Raw genomic sequence first — 15,818 nt, 5'->3', positions numbered from 1 at the left:
GCTTAGTGGTGTCTGCTTTAAGACATAATGAAACAGCTTCATGTATCGAAGAGACTGGCTCATCATCACCAATTAGTGAGATTGAAAGAAGAGGTGAGCTTTTCTTTGAGTATTTTTTTCTCTAGATGTGGATGACATCTGTAGTCGATAACCAACTCGTTGCAACTTTTGGACGAAATATTTGATAGAATTCAACTAATTATTATCGTAGTTACTGTGCACATGTGTTTGGACATTAGCAAATGTTGATCGGCGACTTTGGAGGAAAGAAGTGTTTTGTTTGCTTTATTTTCAGGCTTTTTGGTATATCTGATACATCAAACAAGAAACTTGTGACAACTTCATAACTTCTAATGGGGACTGGTATCTGGTGGAGCATGCAACTGTGATGGAACATCTACTGGAATCTTTGGTAGCTGTGATAGAATGTCTAACGGAAAATGGAAGAAACAGAAACTCCTGGTACCTCAACGATGTTTACAGTGAAATTTGATGGTGGATGATGATTTGAGTGTCTGAAGCAACTTTGTGTATTGTCGAGACTATGGTTCATCATTGTTGATTTGTGAGGCTGAATGAGGTGAGTTTTTCTTTTCTGAGGTTTTTTGCAGAAAAGGATAACATCTGTAATTGACAACTAATTAGAGACAGCAGTTTGATAGAAGATTTGTGATATCGGTGGTGACTCTTAGGTAGAATCTTCATGAAGAGAATTTTGATAGAATGTAATGGAACATCTGATGGTGACTGGTGGCAACTTTGGAACATCTGAGGATGACTGGTGGCATCTGTGATGGAACATCTGATGGTGACTGGTGGCATCTGTGATGGAACATTTGATAGACTGGTGGCAACTGCAATAGAATAGTGTGATGGAAACTGTCAGCAACCATGATGTAACATCTGGAGACTGGTGGCAACCATGGTGTAGCATCTGGAGACTGGTATCTGGTGGAGCATCCAATGTACACTTGTGATAACTGTGACGGAACATCTGGAATCTTTGGTAGCTGCATAGAACGTCCAATGGAAGATGCTGTGGAAGATTTAGTGACAGCTGTAATGGAATGAATAGTGTGATGGAAACTGTCAGCAACCATGATGTAACATCTGGAGACTGGTGGCAACCATGGTGTAGCATCTGGAGACTGGTATCTGGTGTAGCATCCAATGTACACTTGTGATAACTGTGACGGAACATCTGGAATCTTTGGTAGCTGCATAGAACGTCCAATGGAAGATGCTGTGGAACATTTAGTGACAGCTGTAATGGAATTTGCAAATAGTGATGTTGCCAAGCTGATGATAGAAGTGGAGGTACATTTTGTTTGAATTTCAGGCCTATTCGCTTTTGTCCAGTATTTGACAGTTGACAAGTGATGGTAACACAAGAGAAACTCCATGTACCTCAATGATGCTTACAATGAAACTTGATGTCTGATGATTCGAGCGTCTGAGGCAACTTTGTATATTGCAGAGACAATGGCTCGTCATTGCTGATTTGTGAGGCTGAATGATGAGGTGAGTTTTTCTTTTCTGAGGTTTTCTTTTGCAGAAAAGGATGACAACTAATTGGAGACAGCAGTATGATAGAAGATTTGTGACATTGGTGTTGACTCTTAGGTAGAATCTTCATGAGGAGAATTTTGATAGAATGTGATGGAACATCTGTGGGTGACCGGTAGCAACTGTGATGGAACATCTGATGGTGACTGGCAACTGTGATGGAATATCCGATGATGACTGGCAACTGTGATAGAACATCTAATGGTGACTGGCAACTGTGATGGAACATCCATGATGACTGGCAACTGTGATGGAACATCCGATGGTGACTGGCAACTGTGATGGAACATCCGATGGTGACTGGCAACTGTGATGGAACATCCGATGGTGACTGGCAACTGTGATGGAACATCCGATGGTGACTGGCAACTGTGATGGAACATCCGATGGTGACTGGCAACTGTGATGGAACATCCGGTGGTGACTGGCAACTCTGATGGAACATCCGGTGGTGACTGGCAACTCTGATGGAACATCTGATGGTGACTGGCAACTCTGATGGAACATCTGAGGGTGACTGGCAACTGTGATGGAACATCTGATGGTGACTGGTGGCATCTGTGATTGAACATCTGATGGAGACTGGCAACAACCTTGATGTAATGTCTGGAGACTAGTAGCAGCTGTGATATAACGTCTGAGGGTGCCTGGTGGCAACTGATGGAACATCTGATGGTGACTGGTGTCAACTGTAATGTAATCGTCCGATGCAGACTTGTAGCAACCATGATGTAACGTCTGGAGACTGATAATTTCTAATGTAGACTGGTATCTGGTGGAGCATCCAATGGACACTTGTGGTAACTGACAGAACATCTTCTGGAATCTATGGTAGCTGTGATATAGCATAACAGAAAATGGAAGAAACTGTGGAACATTTAGTGACAGCTGTAATGGAATTTGCAAATAGTGATGTTGCCAAGCTCATGATAGAAGTGGAGGTATTTTCGTTTGCAAATAAAGACGACATCAAATGTTGACAAGACCAATAACTTAGGAAGAAAGAGGTCGCTCATTTTACTTCACTTTCAGGCATATGAATATCTAATGAATCAGACAAGAAGCTGGTGGTATCTGTGAAGAAGAGTGATGGCTGCTGTGATAGAGCATCTGGAAATTGATGGCAACTGTGAAGGAGTGTCTAACAGATATTGGCAATTGCAGTGGAAATGGAGAGGAGCTGACAGACAATGGATGTCACTGTGATGGAACGCATGACACTGGTGACAAATGTGGCAGAACTACTAATGGAAGCTGATGACAAGTCTGAATGCCTAATGAGAGCTGCTTAGAAAAGAATCACTGCATACCTTAATGGTGTCTGCTTTAAGACGTTGAAACAGCTTCATGTATTGAAGAGACTGGTTCATCATCACCAATTAGTGAGATTGAAAGAGGAGGTGAGTTTTGCTTTTGAGATATTTTCTGTTACAGATAAGGATCACATCTACAATTGACAACCAACTTGTGATAACTATGTGATAGAAGATTCATGATGAATTGGAGGAAGCGAGTGCTGACTAGTAGAATATCTAATGGAATCTGTTTGCACTTGTGATGGAATGCAACTAATTCTTACCAAAGTTATTACTGCCCTGACTTGATCATCTACAAATGTCAACAAGACTGGTAAATTTGGAGGAAAGAAGTGGTTTCTTTTGCTTTGTTTTCAGACATTTTCATATTTGAGGAGTTGGACAAGGGACTAGTGGTAACTATGGTGGATCATCTGGAGAGTAGTGTTGACTGATTGAACATTTGGAGACTGATAGCAAGTCTTGTTGGACATCTGGAGATCAATGGCAACTTTAGAACATCTGATGGAGATTGGCAATACAATGAAGACTGGCAAGTGTGGTTGAAAATCTTATGTAGGCTGGTGCCAGCTCTGAAATATCTAATAAGAGCTACTTGAAAAAGAACCTCAACATAGTGATGTCTATTATGAAACCTGATGGTTGTTGATGATGTGTAAACTTCTAAGACTGCTATATATGTTGAAGAGACTGGTTCATCATTGCCAAATTGTTAGACTGAAAGAAGAGGTGAGTTTATCTTCTGGTATTTTTTTCTGCAGATGATGTCTGTAATTGACAAAGGACTGGTGGTAATTTTTGGATGAAATATTTGTGACTATTTGATGGTAACTACATGATGGAATCTTGAAGATAATTGTCTGGTAGGATGTATTATATAAGCTGATGCCTGCAAATGGAATATAATCTATTGGAAATTGTGATAGAATGCAACTAATTATTGAAGTTATGGTGGACTTGCATGTGGACATCTGCAAATGTTGACTGGTGACTTTAGAAGAAAGAAATGCTTTGTTTGGCTTCATTTTCAGGATTTTTGTTATCTTAAGTCAAAGAAGAAACTGGTGACAACTTAGGAACTTCTTGGCCATCCAATGGACACTTGTATCAACTGTGATAGGAACATCTAATGGCCTGTGTGGCAGCTATGATGGAACATCTAACAGAAAATGGTGGAGACTGGAACATTTAAAGACAGCTGTAAGGGAATGTGAATAGTTCTGTTACCAAGCTTGTGATAGATGTGCAGGGTACACTTTGAATTTCAGGCTTATTCTTGTGCGTCCAATTGGCAGTTGACAAGTGATGGTAACACAAGAAAATTTCCAAGTACTACAACAATGTTTATTATGAAACTTGATGGCTGGTGATGATTTGAACATCTGAGAAAACTTCATATATTGCCAATTTGCAAGACTGAAAAAAGAGGTGAGATTTTCTTTGTGGATGTTTTTTGTTTTGCAGATGATGACATCTGTATGATAGAAAGATTTTTCCAAGTTGGTGGTGACTCTTTTGTGGAATCTCCCATGAGGAAAATCGTCTGATGGATAATGGTGTGTACAAATAAATGTATCTGCAGAAAATTAGCTTACCACCAGAGTTATGATGGACCAGTATCTGCAAATGTTCACAGAACTGATTGGGAGGAAAGAAGTAGTTCGCTTCCCTTTATTTTCAGGCTTTTTCATCTATGTGATTGGTGAGACAAGAAACTGGAGACAACTGTGGTGGAACATCTGATGGAGAACATGTGATGAATAACTGATGGTTAAAGTTCATACTGTGATAGAACATCTGGCAACTGATGGAACATCTAGTTTCTGATGGTAACTGGTGGCAATGGTCATGGAAGATGTGGACATCGGTGGCAAGTGAAGAAGCATCTGATTGGGACTGGTGGCAACAGGATAGAGCAACTAATGGCAACTGTGGAAAGCTATTGGGAGAGTGATGAAATGTCTGATGGATGTGGGTGGCTGCTGTTATAGAACATCTGGCAACTGTAATGGGTCATCTGGTTTCTGAAGGCAACTGTCATGAAACTTCTAATGGAGACTTGTGGCAATGGTCATGGAGTATGAGGACTTTAATGGCAATGGTAACAGAACAACGAGTGACAACTGAAAAACGTCTGGAGACTGGTCACTTTTACCAATTTGTGAGACTGAAAGAAGAGGTTAGTTTTGCTTTTGAGATATTTTCTGTTGCAGATAAGGATCACATCTGCAAGACATTTTTGTATCAAATGAACTGGACAAGGAAGTAGTGATGACTATGGTGGATTATCAGGAGACTGATGCCAACTTATTGAACATCTGGAGGCTGATGGTGACTGGCAACTGTGATGGAACATGAAGACTAGTGGCAAGTGTTGTAGAACATCTCATGGAAGCTGATGACAGCTCTGAAATATTTAATGAAAGCTGCTTACAAGTGAACCTCAACATGGCACAGTGATGTCTATTGTGAAACAAGATGGTTGAGGATTTGTGAACTTCTGAGACAGCTTTATATGTTGAAGAGAATGTGGTTCATCATGTGAGACTGAAAGAAGAGGTGAGTTTTTCTTCCACAGATAAGGATAACATCTGTAATTAACAACCAGCTGGTGAGAACTCCCTAATGGAATATTTGTGACAAATTGATTATATGGTAGAATCTGCTTGAGGATTATTGTCTGGTAGGATGTACTACAGTAGTTTATGCTTACTGATAGAACAGTCTACTGGAAACTGGCAAAACGCGGACAGACCATGTAATGAAAGTTGGTGGCAGTTGTGATGGAATGCAACTAGTGATTATTATCGAAGTTACTGTAGACATGCCTTTGGACATCTGCAAATGTTGACTGGTGACTTTGGAGGAAAGAAGTGGTTTGTTTTGCTTAATTTCAGGTTTTTTAGAATCTAACAAGTCAGACAAGAAACTTGTGACAACTTTGGAGCTTCTAGTGGAGATCTGAATCTGTGGTGACAACTGCAATGGAACAGCTAATGGAAATTTGTGGCAACTGCGATTGAATGTCTAACAAAAAATGGTAGAGACTCTGGAACATCTAATGAGAATTGATGGTGATTTGAACATCTGAGACAACTTAGTATATTGCAGAGACTATAGATTATTGCTGATTTGTGACACAAAAAGAAGAGGTGAGTTTTTCTTTTCAAATGTTTTCTTTTGCAGATAAGAATAACATCTGTAATTGACAACCAACTGGTGACAGCTGTTTGGAATTTCTTTGTGGAAAATTGTCTGATGGATAATACAGTGGAAGATGGTGCTTACTAATAGAACATTTATGCACTGGAAAATGGTAGAAAGGCTGTTGGCAGTTTTCATAGAATACAAATTTAGATTACTACCAAAGTTATGGCCCTGTTTATATACAACTGCAAATGTTAACAGGACTGGTGACTTGGGAAGAAAAATGTGGTTTGATTGCCTTGATCTTCAGGCTTTTTCGTCCCTGTGACTGGTGAGACAAGAAACTGGAGGCAACTGTGATGGAACATTTAAGACTAGCAATTGTAATGGAACATCTGATAGAGACTGGTAACAACTGTGATGGAGCAACTAATGAAGACTGGTGGCAACTGCGATGAAACATCTGATGATTGATGGCAACTGAATAAATGCTTGGAGACTTTTCTCCATGAATTGCCTTTAGCAGATGAGAATGACGTCTCACTCCAAGAGAACTGGCAAGTTAAGAGGAAAGAAGAGGTTCATTTTCAGGTTTTATGACATGGAATGATTCGGTTAAGAGACTGGTGACAACTGTGATGGAACATCTGGAAAATGATGGCAACCGTCATGGAACTTCTAATGGGGACGTGTAGCAGCTGTGATGATATGTCTAATGGAGAATGGTGGCACCTGCGGAACATGTGAAAAATGATTTTTACCAAGCTCATGATGGAAGTGGAGGTATTTGTTTTAATTTCAGGTTTATTGTTATGTGACCATTGTCTGGCAGGCAATAAATAAAACAAGAGAATCTCCAAGTACCAAGGTGGTATTTTCTACAAAACTTGATGGCTGGTGAAAATTTGGACATCTGAGGCAACTTCGTATATTGAAGAGGCTGTGGTTCATCATTGCTGATTTGCAATACTGAAAGAAAAGGTAAGTTTTTCTTTTTAAAGTTCTCTTTTGTAGATGAGTATGACGTCTGTAATTTATGACCAACCAAGACAGCTGTATGACGGAAGATTTATGACATTGGTGGAATCTCCATGAGGAAAATTGTCTGATGGAAAATAGAGTGGAAGATGGTGCCTTCTAATAGAACATTTATTTACTGGAAATTGGTAAAAAGGGTGATGGCAATTTTCATGGGATGCAAGTTTAGATTACTACCAAAGTTATGATGGACCTACTTTTAAACATCTATGAATTTAACAGGACTGGTGACTTGGAAAAGAAGTGCTATGATTTTCTTGATTTTCAGGCTTTTTTGTATATGTAAATTGGTGAGATAAACTGTGGACAGACATTTGTGATGGAAGATCTGATGGAGGCTGTTGGCATCTATGAATGTATATCAAAAGAAGAATTGGCTGGAATTATGATGGTACACCTGATGGAGGCTAACAACAACTTGGATGGAACATCTAATGAGAACTGGTGGCAGCTGCAATGGAACATCTAATGGAGAACATCTAATGGCAATTACAGTGGAACATCTGGAGACTAATGGCAAGTGTGATGGAGCGTCTGACAATTGATGGCAAGCAAGCTGGAACTTCTAATGGTGACTGCTAGCAACTCTGATTGGACATCTGTTTACTGATAGCAACAGAGAGAAACTTCTAATGGTGACTAGTGGCAACTGTAATCAAACAATAGACTAGTGACAATTGTGATGGAACATCTACTGGAAACTGGTGGTGACTGGGATGGAACATCTAATGGAGAATGATGGCAACTGGAACATTGGACAGCTGTAATGGAACATGTGAATAGTGATGTTGCCAGGCTCATGATGGAAGTGGAGGTACATTTTGTTTTTGATTTCAGGTTTATCTTGTTTAGGCAGTGCATGGATGATACATAAAACAAGTCTCCAAGTACAATGGTGATGTCTACTATGAAATTTGATGGCTGGTGGTGACTTGAACGTCTAAGACAACTTTGTATATTGCAGAGGCTGTGGGTGAGTTTTTCTTTTGAAGATAAGCATGACATCTGTAATTGACAACCAACTGGAGACCGTTGTATGATGGAAGATTTGTGACTTTGGTGGAACCTCTGATGGATAATGCAGTGGAAGATGGTGCCTACTAATAGAACTTTTAAAATCTGCAAATGTTTACCGAACTGGTGTCTTGGGAAGAAAAAGTGGTTTGATTTCCTTTATTTTCAGGCTTTTTTGTATGTGTAATTGGTGAAACAAGAAACTGGAGGCAACTGTAGAACATCTAATGAAGACTGGTGCCAACTATGATGGAATATTTGAAGTGTTACAGTTCATCTGATGGAGGCTGGTGGTAACTGATGGTACATCTGATGAAGGCTGGTAGCAACTCTGATGGTACATCTGATGGAAGCTGGTTGCAACTGTGATGGAACATCTTACGAAGAATGGTGGCAACTGTGAAAAAATATCTAGAGACAAGTCACTTTTTCTTTACTTTGCAGATGAGGATAACATTCAAATGTTGACAGGAGTGGTAACTTTAGGAGAAAGAGTTGGCTCATTTTGCTTCATTTCAGGCTTTTTATTATCTAATGAATTAGACAAGAAACTGGTGGCAGCTGTGTATATAATTCTGATTAGAAATTGACAGCTGTAGTGAAACATCTATTGGAGAGTGGCAACTGTGATGGAACATCAGATGAAGACAGGTGACAACTGCAATTGAACACTGGATGGAGACGTGGCAACTGTGATGGAACATCTGATGGAGACTGGTGACAACTGTGGTAGAACAACTTGTGGAAGCTGATGACAGCTCTGAATGTCCAATGAAAGCTGCTTACAAAAGAATCTGCATATCATAGCCGTGTCTGTTGTGAAATGTAATGGTTGGTGATGATTTGTGAACACCTGAGATAGCTTTATATATCAGAGACTGGCTTGTCGTTACTGATTTTTCAGGCTGAAAGAAGAGATAAGTTTGTGACAAATGGAACATTTAATGAAAGCTGAAGGCAATTGTGATGGAATGCAACAATGATTCTCACCAAAGTTGATTATCCTGTCCTAATCATCTACAAATGTTGAGAGGACTGGTAACTTAGGAGGAAAGAAGTGGTTCATTTTGCTTCATTTTTGGGCATTTGATATCTTTATGAATCAGACAAGATACTAGTGGTAACTGGTGGAGCATCTGAAGATTCTTGGCAACTGTGATGGAGTATCTGGAGACTGATGACAACTACTATTGAACATCTAGAGACTGATGGCAACTGCGATTGAGCATCTAGAGACTGATGACAACTACTATTGAACATCTAGAGACTGATGGCAACTGCGATGAAACATTATGTAAGCAGATGGCTGAAATGTCTGATGAAAGCTGCTTACAAAAGAATATTCATAGAGTGTAGTGTTGTCTGTTGTGAAACATGTGATTATTTGTGAACTTCTGAGACAAGTTTTATGTATTGTCAAAACTGGCTCATTGCTGATTTGTGAGACTGAAAGAAGAGGTGAGTTTTCTTTCTGAGTATTTTTTTTTGCAGATAAGGATGACATTTATAATTGACAACCAGTGAATGACAACTCTAGTAGATGTATAACAAATTGTGGAATCTCCTTGAGAATAATTGCCTGTTAAAAAACAGTGGCAGATAGTGTCTACCAATGAACATTATCTATTGGAAATTGGTAAAACGGGTGACCAGACATCTGATGAAAGCTGGTGGCAGTTAGAATGGAATGCAACTCATTGTTATTACGAAAGTTATGATGGACCTGCCCTAATCAAGTCTTGAAAGGGCTAGTTATCTCAGGAAAAAAGAACTGGCTTTTCATTTTCAGGTTTTTTTGATATGTAATGATTCAGACAAGAGATTGGTGACAACTGTGGTAGATTATCTGGAAGCTGTAGCAACTGTGGTAGATCCATCAAGAGACTGGTGGCAACTGATTGAACATCTGAAGGAGGCTGGTGACAACTGTGGCAGTACATCTAATGGAAGCTGGCAACAACCCTGGAATTGCTAATGAAAACTACTAACAAAAAAATCTCAAAGCACTGAAGTCTATTGTAAAATGAGATCAGTGGTGATAATTTGAACATTTGAGACAGCTTCATAAATGAAGTGAATGTGGCACATTGTTGCTGATTTATGAGACTGGGTGAAGGATTCTTTTCAGTTATTTTCCTTTGTAGATGAGGTTAAGTGGTGGAACATCTAATGGAAACTGGTGGCAGCTCTTGTGGAGCATCTGCTGGAGACTAATGAATATTTCCAAATTTGTGATTGACCTGTCACAAGCATCTAGAAATATTTATAGGACTGGTGACTTAGGAGGGAAGAAGTTGCTCATTCTGCTTCATTTTCAGGTTTTTCAATATCTTATGAATCAGACAAGAAACTGGTGGCAATTATGACAGATCATCTGGAGGCTAGTGGTAACTGTGATAGAACATCTGGTGGCAACTGAGGTGGAAAATCTCTAGTGGTAACTGTGATGAAACATCTCGTGGAAACGGGTGGCGACTGTGATGGAAACAGCTTGTGGGGATTGGTGGCAACAGTTGGAACATCTGATGGAGGCTGGTGGCAACTGATGGAACATCTGATGAAGGCTGGTGGCAACTGTGATGGTACATCTGATGGAGGCTGGTGGCAACTGTGATGGTACATCCCACAGAGGTGGTGGCGACTGTGATGGAACAGCTCGTGCAGACTAACGACTGTGATGGAACAGCTTGTGGAGACTAGTGGCAACTGTGATGGTACATCTGATGGAGGCTGTTGGCAACGGTGATAGTACATCTGATGGAGGCTGGTGGCAATTGTGATGGTACATCTCCCGGAGGATGGTGGCAACTGTGTTGGAACATCTAATTGAGGCTGGTGGCAACTTTGATGGTACATCTGTTGGAGGCTGGTGGAAAGTGTGAAAGAACATCTGGTGGAGGCTGGTGGCGACTGTGATGGTACATTTCTCAGAGACTGGTGGCAACTTTGATGGTACATCTGATGTAGGCTGGTGGCATCTGTGTTGGAACATCTAATGGAGGCTGGTAGAAACTGATGGTACATCTCACGGAGGTTGGTGGCTACTGTGATGACGACTTTGATGGAACATCTGGCAACAATGATGGAGCATCTGGAGACTGGTGACAACTCTGGCACATCTGAAAACTGATAGCAACAATTATAGAACATCTACTAACAGAAAGCAACATTTGATGGAACATCTGGTTACTTATGACAGCAGTGGTGGAACTTATAATGAAGACTGGCAACTCTGATAGAACTTCTGATGATGGAAACTGGCAATTGTGGAACTTCTGATGGAGATTTGCAACTGTGGTGTCTATTGTAAAATGAGATCAATGGTGATGATTTGAACATTTGAAACAGCTTCATAACTGAAGTGACTGTGGCACATTGTTACTGATTTATGAGACTAGGTGAAGGATTCTTTTCAGTTATTTTCCTTTGTAGATGAGATTAAGTGTGGTGGAACATCTGTAGATTAACAACTGGGATGGACTGTGATGGAGATATGGCAAGCATCATAGGCCATCTGGAGACTGGTGTCAACTATGATAGACATGATGAAAGCTGGTGAAAACTGGTAGAACATTTAATGGAAGCCACTTACAAAAGAATCTCAGTATAGCATAGTGATGGTGATAATTTGAACTTCTGAGATTTATATATTGAAAAAGAGTGGCTGATCATTATCAACTTGTGAAACTGAAAGAAGAGGTGAGTATCTCCAGATATTTTCTTTTGCAGATGAGATGACACTGGTGACAACTGTATGATGGAAGAATTGTGACAAATTGACAGTGGGTATATGGTGGAGGTTTGGCAAAAAATGTGACAGAACACCGAATGAAAGCTGCTAGCCATGCTGATGGAATGCAATTAATTCTTACCAAAGTTATAATTGTCCTGCCCTAAAAATGTTGACAGGACTGATGACTTAAAAGAAAAGAAGTGGTATGTTTTGCTTCATTTTCAGGCTTTTTTTATATATGTAATGAAAACTGGTGGCAACTGTGGTGGAAAATCTCTAGTGGTAACTGTGATGAAACATCTCATGGAAACGGGTGGCGACTGTGATGGAAACAGCTTGTGGGGATTGGTGGCGACAGTTGGAACATCTGATGGAGGCTGGTGGCAACTGTGTTGGTACATCTTGCAGACGCTGGTGGCAACTGTGTTGGTACATCTCGCAGAGTCTGGTGGCAACTGATGCAACATCTCGTGGATACTGGTGGCAAGTGTCGTGGAACATCTCATGGAGACTGGCGGCAACTGTGATGGTATATCTCCCGGAGGATGGTGGCAACTGTGTTGGAACATTTGATGGAGGCTGGTGGCAACTGTGATGGTACATCTGATGGAGGCTGGTGGCAACTGTGATGGTACATCCCACAGAGGTGGTGGCGACTGTGATGGAACAGCTCGTGCAGACTGGTGTCGACTCTGATGGAACAGCTTGTGGAGACTAGTGGCAACTGTGATGGTACATCTGATGGGGGCTGTTGGCAACGGTGATAGTACATCTGATGGAGGCTGGTGGCAATTGTGATGGTACATCTCCCGGAGGATGGTGGCAACTGTGTTGGAACATCTAATTGAGGCTGGTGGCAACTTTGATGGTACATCTGTTGGAGGCTGGTGGAAAGTGTGAAAGAACATCTGGTGGAGGCTGGTGGCGACTGTGATGGTACATTTCACAGAGACTGGTAGCAACTTTGATGGTACATCTGATGTAGGCTGGTGGCATCTGTGTTGGAACATCTAATGGAGGCTGGTGGAAACTGATGGTACATCTCACGGAGGTTGGTGGCTACTGTGATGAAACATCTGATGGAGGCTGGTGGCAGCTGTGATGTACATCTCACAGAGGCTGGTGGCAACTGTGATGGTACATCTGACGGAAGCTGATGGTACATCTCACAGAGGCTGGTGGCAACTGTGATGGTACATTTCACAGTGGCTGGTGGCAACTGTGATGTTACATCTCCCAGAGGTTTGTATCAACTTTGATGGTACATCTGATGAAGGATGGTGGTAACTGATGGTACATCTCACTGAGGCTGGTGGCGATTGTGATGGAACAGCTCATGTAGACTGGTGATGACTGTGATGCAACATCTTGTGGAGACTAATGGCAGCTATGATGGTACATCTCCTGGAGGATGGTGGCTATTGTGTTGGAACATCTAATGGAGGCTGGTGGAATGTGTGATGGAATATCTGGTGGAGGCTGGTGGCAACTTTGATGGTACATATCACGGAGGTTGGTGGCTACTGTGATGAAACATCTGATGGAGGCTGGTGGAAACTGATGGTACATCTCACGGAGGATGGTGGCAACTGTGATGGTACATCTTGTGGAGGCTGGTGGCGACTGTGATAGAACATCTTGTGGAGGCTGGTGGCAACTATGATGGTACATCTCACAGAGACTGGTGGCAACTTTGATTGTACATCTGATGGAGGCTGGTGGAAACTGATGATACATCTCACAGTGGCTGGTGGCAACTGTGATGGTACATCTTACTGAGACTGGTGTCAACCGTAAGGCTACATATGATGGAGGCTGTTAGCAACGGTGATAGTACATCTGATGGAGGCTGGTAGCAGCTGTGATGGTACATCTCACGGAGGCTGGCAACTGCGATGGAACAGCTTGTGGAGACTGGTGACAACTGTGATAGAACATCTTGTGGAAACTGATGGTACATTTCACGGAGGCTTGTGGCAACTGTGTTGGAACATCTAATGGAGGCTTGTGGCAACTGTGTTGGAACATCTAATGGAGGCTGGTGGCAACTATGATGGTACATCTTGTGGAGACTGGTGGCGACTATGATGGGACATCTAATGAACCTGGTGACAGCTCCGGAAAGCCTAATGATAGCTGCAATCAAAAGAATTTGCACATAACACACTAATATCTGTTGTGAAATGTGATAACTGCTATGATTTGAACATCTGAGGCAGCTTTATATTTTGTTAAGCCTGGCATGTCATTGCTGATTTGTGTGACTGAAAGAATAGTTCTTTTTATGTACTTTCCTTTGCCTATGAGAATAATATGTGTGGTGAAACTTCTAATGGCGACTAATGACATGTGTTATGGATTGTCTACGTTTATGGGAAATTTGGAAAATGGTGGAAACAAAATGATAGAACATCTGGTTACTGATGCCAAATGTAATGGCACTTGTGATGGAGACTGGTAGAACATCTAATAGGAGCTGATGACAGCACTGAAATGACTAGTGTAATTTGCTTAGAAAAGCAAAGCATAGTGATGTTTATTGTGAAACATGATAATCTGTGAACATCTGAGACAGCTTTATATATTGAAGAGACTGGCTATTTGTGAGGTGGAAAGAAGTGTTTTTCTTTTGCAGATGGGGATGACATCTGCAATTGACAATCGACAGGCGATAATTGTTGGATGGAAGCAATTGTGACAAATTGGTGGAAGCTAGTGCTGACCAACAGAACATCTAATAAAAACTGTTGGTAGTTAAGATGGAATGCAACTAATTCTTACCAAAGTTATGATTGCCCTGACATGAACATCTACAAGTGTCACCAAGACTGGTGGCTTAGAAGGAAAGAAATGGTGCATGTTGATTCATCTTCAGACTTTTGTTTTTACATCTGTAATGTGTCCAACATGAAACTGGTGACACCTGTGGTGTATCATCTGAAGGCCGGTGACACCTGTGGTGTATCATCTGAAGGCCGGTGGCAACTGCGATGCAACATCCGAAGGTAACTGGTGGCAACTGTGATGCAACATATGATTGAAACTGCAATGCAACATCTGATGGAATTTGCTGGCAACTGCGATGCAACATCTGATGGAATCTGGTGGCAACTGCGATGGAACAGATGGAGACTGATGTCAATTTTGATAGAACACATAAGGAAGGCTGGTGACGTCTCTAAAATGCTTAATGAACTGTAGTGGAGCATCTGGAGACTGGTGGAAGTTGTCATTGGAGCAGTTGGCTGGTGGCAATTGTGATAGAGCATCTAATGGAGACTGGTGCATTTATTTTTACAGGTAGCTTCTTTTGCAGTTGAAAGTGACATCTGTAATGATGACCAACTGGTGGTAACTGTAATGGAAAATTTCTGACAGATTGGTGGCAAGTATATGTGGGGAAACCCCCTGAGGGTAATGGTGATGTGGAAGCTGCTGCTGACTAATTGAACATTATCTGTTGGTAACTGATAAAATGGGTGATATAACATGTAATGAAAGTTGTTGGCAGTTGTGATGGAATACAACTAATGAATATTTCCAGTGTTATGATTGATTTGCCATAAATATCAGCAAATATGACAGGACTGGTGACTCAGAAAGTAGCTCATTCTGCTTCATTTTCGGGTCTTTAGATATCTAATGAATCTGACAAGAAGCTGGTATATCATTTGGAGATTGATGATAGAGACTTGATGGAACATCTGGAGACTGGTGGCAACTATGATGGAGATTGGTAACTAGGGCAACAGCTAATGCAGATTAGCAACCAGGTGGTGGACCTTCCAATGGAGATTGGTGGTAACTGATTGAATACACAATGACAGCTGTGATGGCTCTGAAATGCCTAATAAAAACTGCTAACAAATGGATCTGCACACAGCACATTAATGTCTATTGTAAAACGTGATTGCTGATGATCTCAACATATCAGGCAGATCTATGTACATTGAAGCGATTGTGGCAAATCATAGTCATTTTATGAAACCAGAGGCGAGTTGTTT

The 15,818-nt window shown here is 41.1% G+C and overlaps 1 long non-coding RNA gene across 1 annotated transcript in view; it reads left to right on the top strand.

Moving 5' to 3' along the window:
• Positions 1 to 481: 481 nt before the first annotated feature.
• The window catches only part of LOC118766889, a 36,624-nt gene continuing 21,287 nt past the window's right edge, over positions 482 to 15,818 (top strand). The window contains exons 1-3 of the long non-coding RNA XR_005002799.1: positions 482 to 495; positions 648 to 653; positions 8,997 to 9,002. This is a non-coding gene — a long non-coding RNA (uncharacterized LOC118766889). The remainder of the gene's footprint in view (positions 496 to 647; positions 654 to 8,996; positions 9,003 to 15,818) is intronic.

This window comes from Octopus sinensis, linkage group LG18 (assembly GCF_006345805.1).
Source record: "Octopus sinensis linkage group LG18, ASM634580v1, whole genome shotgun sequence".
Taxonomy (NCBI): Eukaryota; Metazoa; Mollusca; class Cephalopoda; order Octopoda; family Octopodidae; genus Octopus; species Octopus sinensis.
The sequence above is the reverse complement of the archived record's forward strand: the minus strand, read 5'-3'. Positions and strand labels throughout refer to the sequence as shown.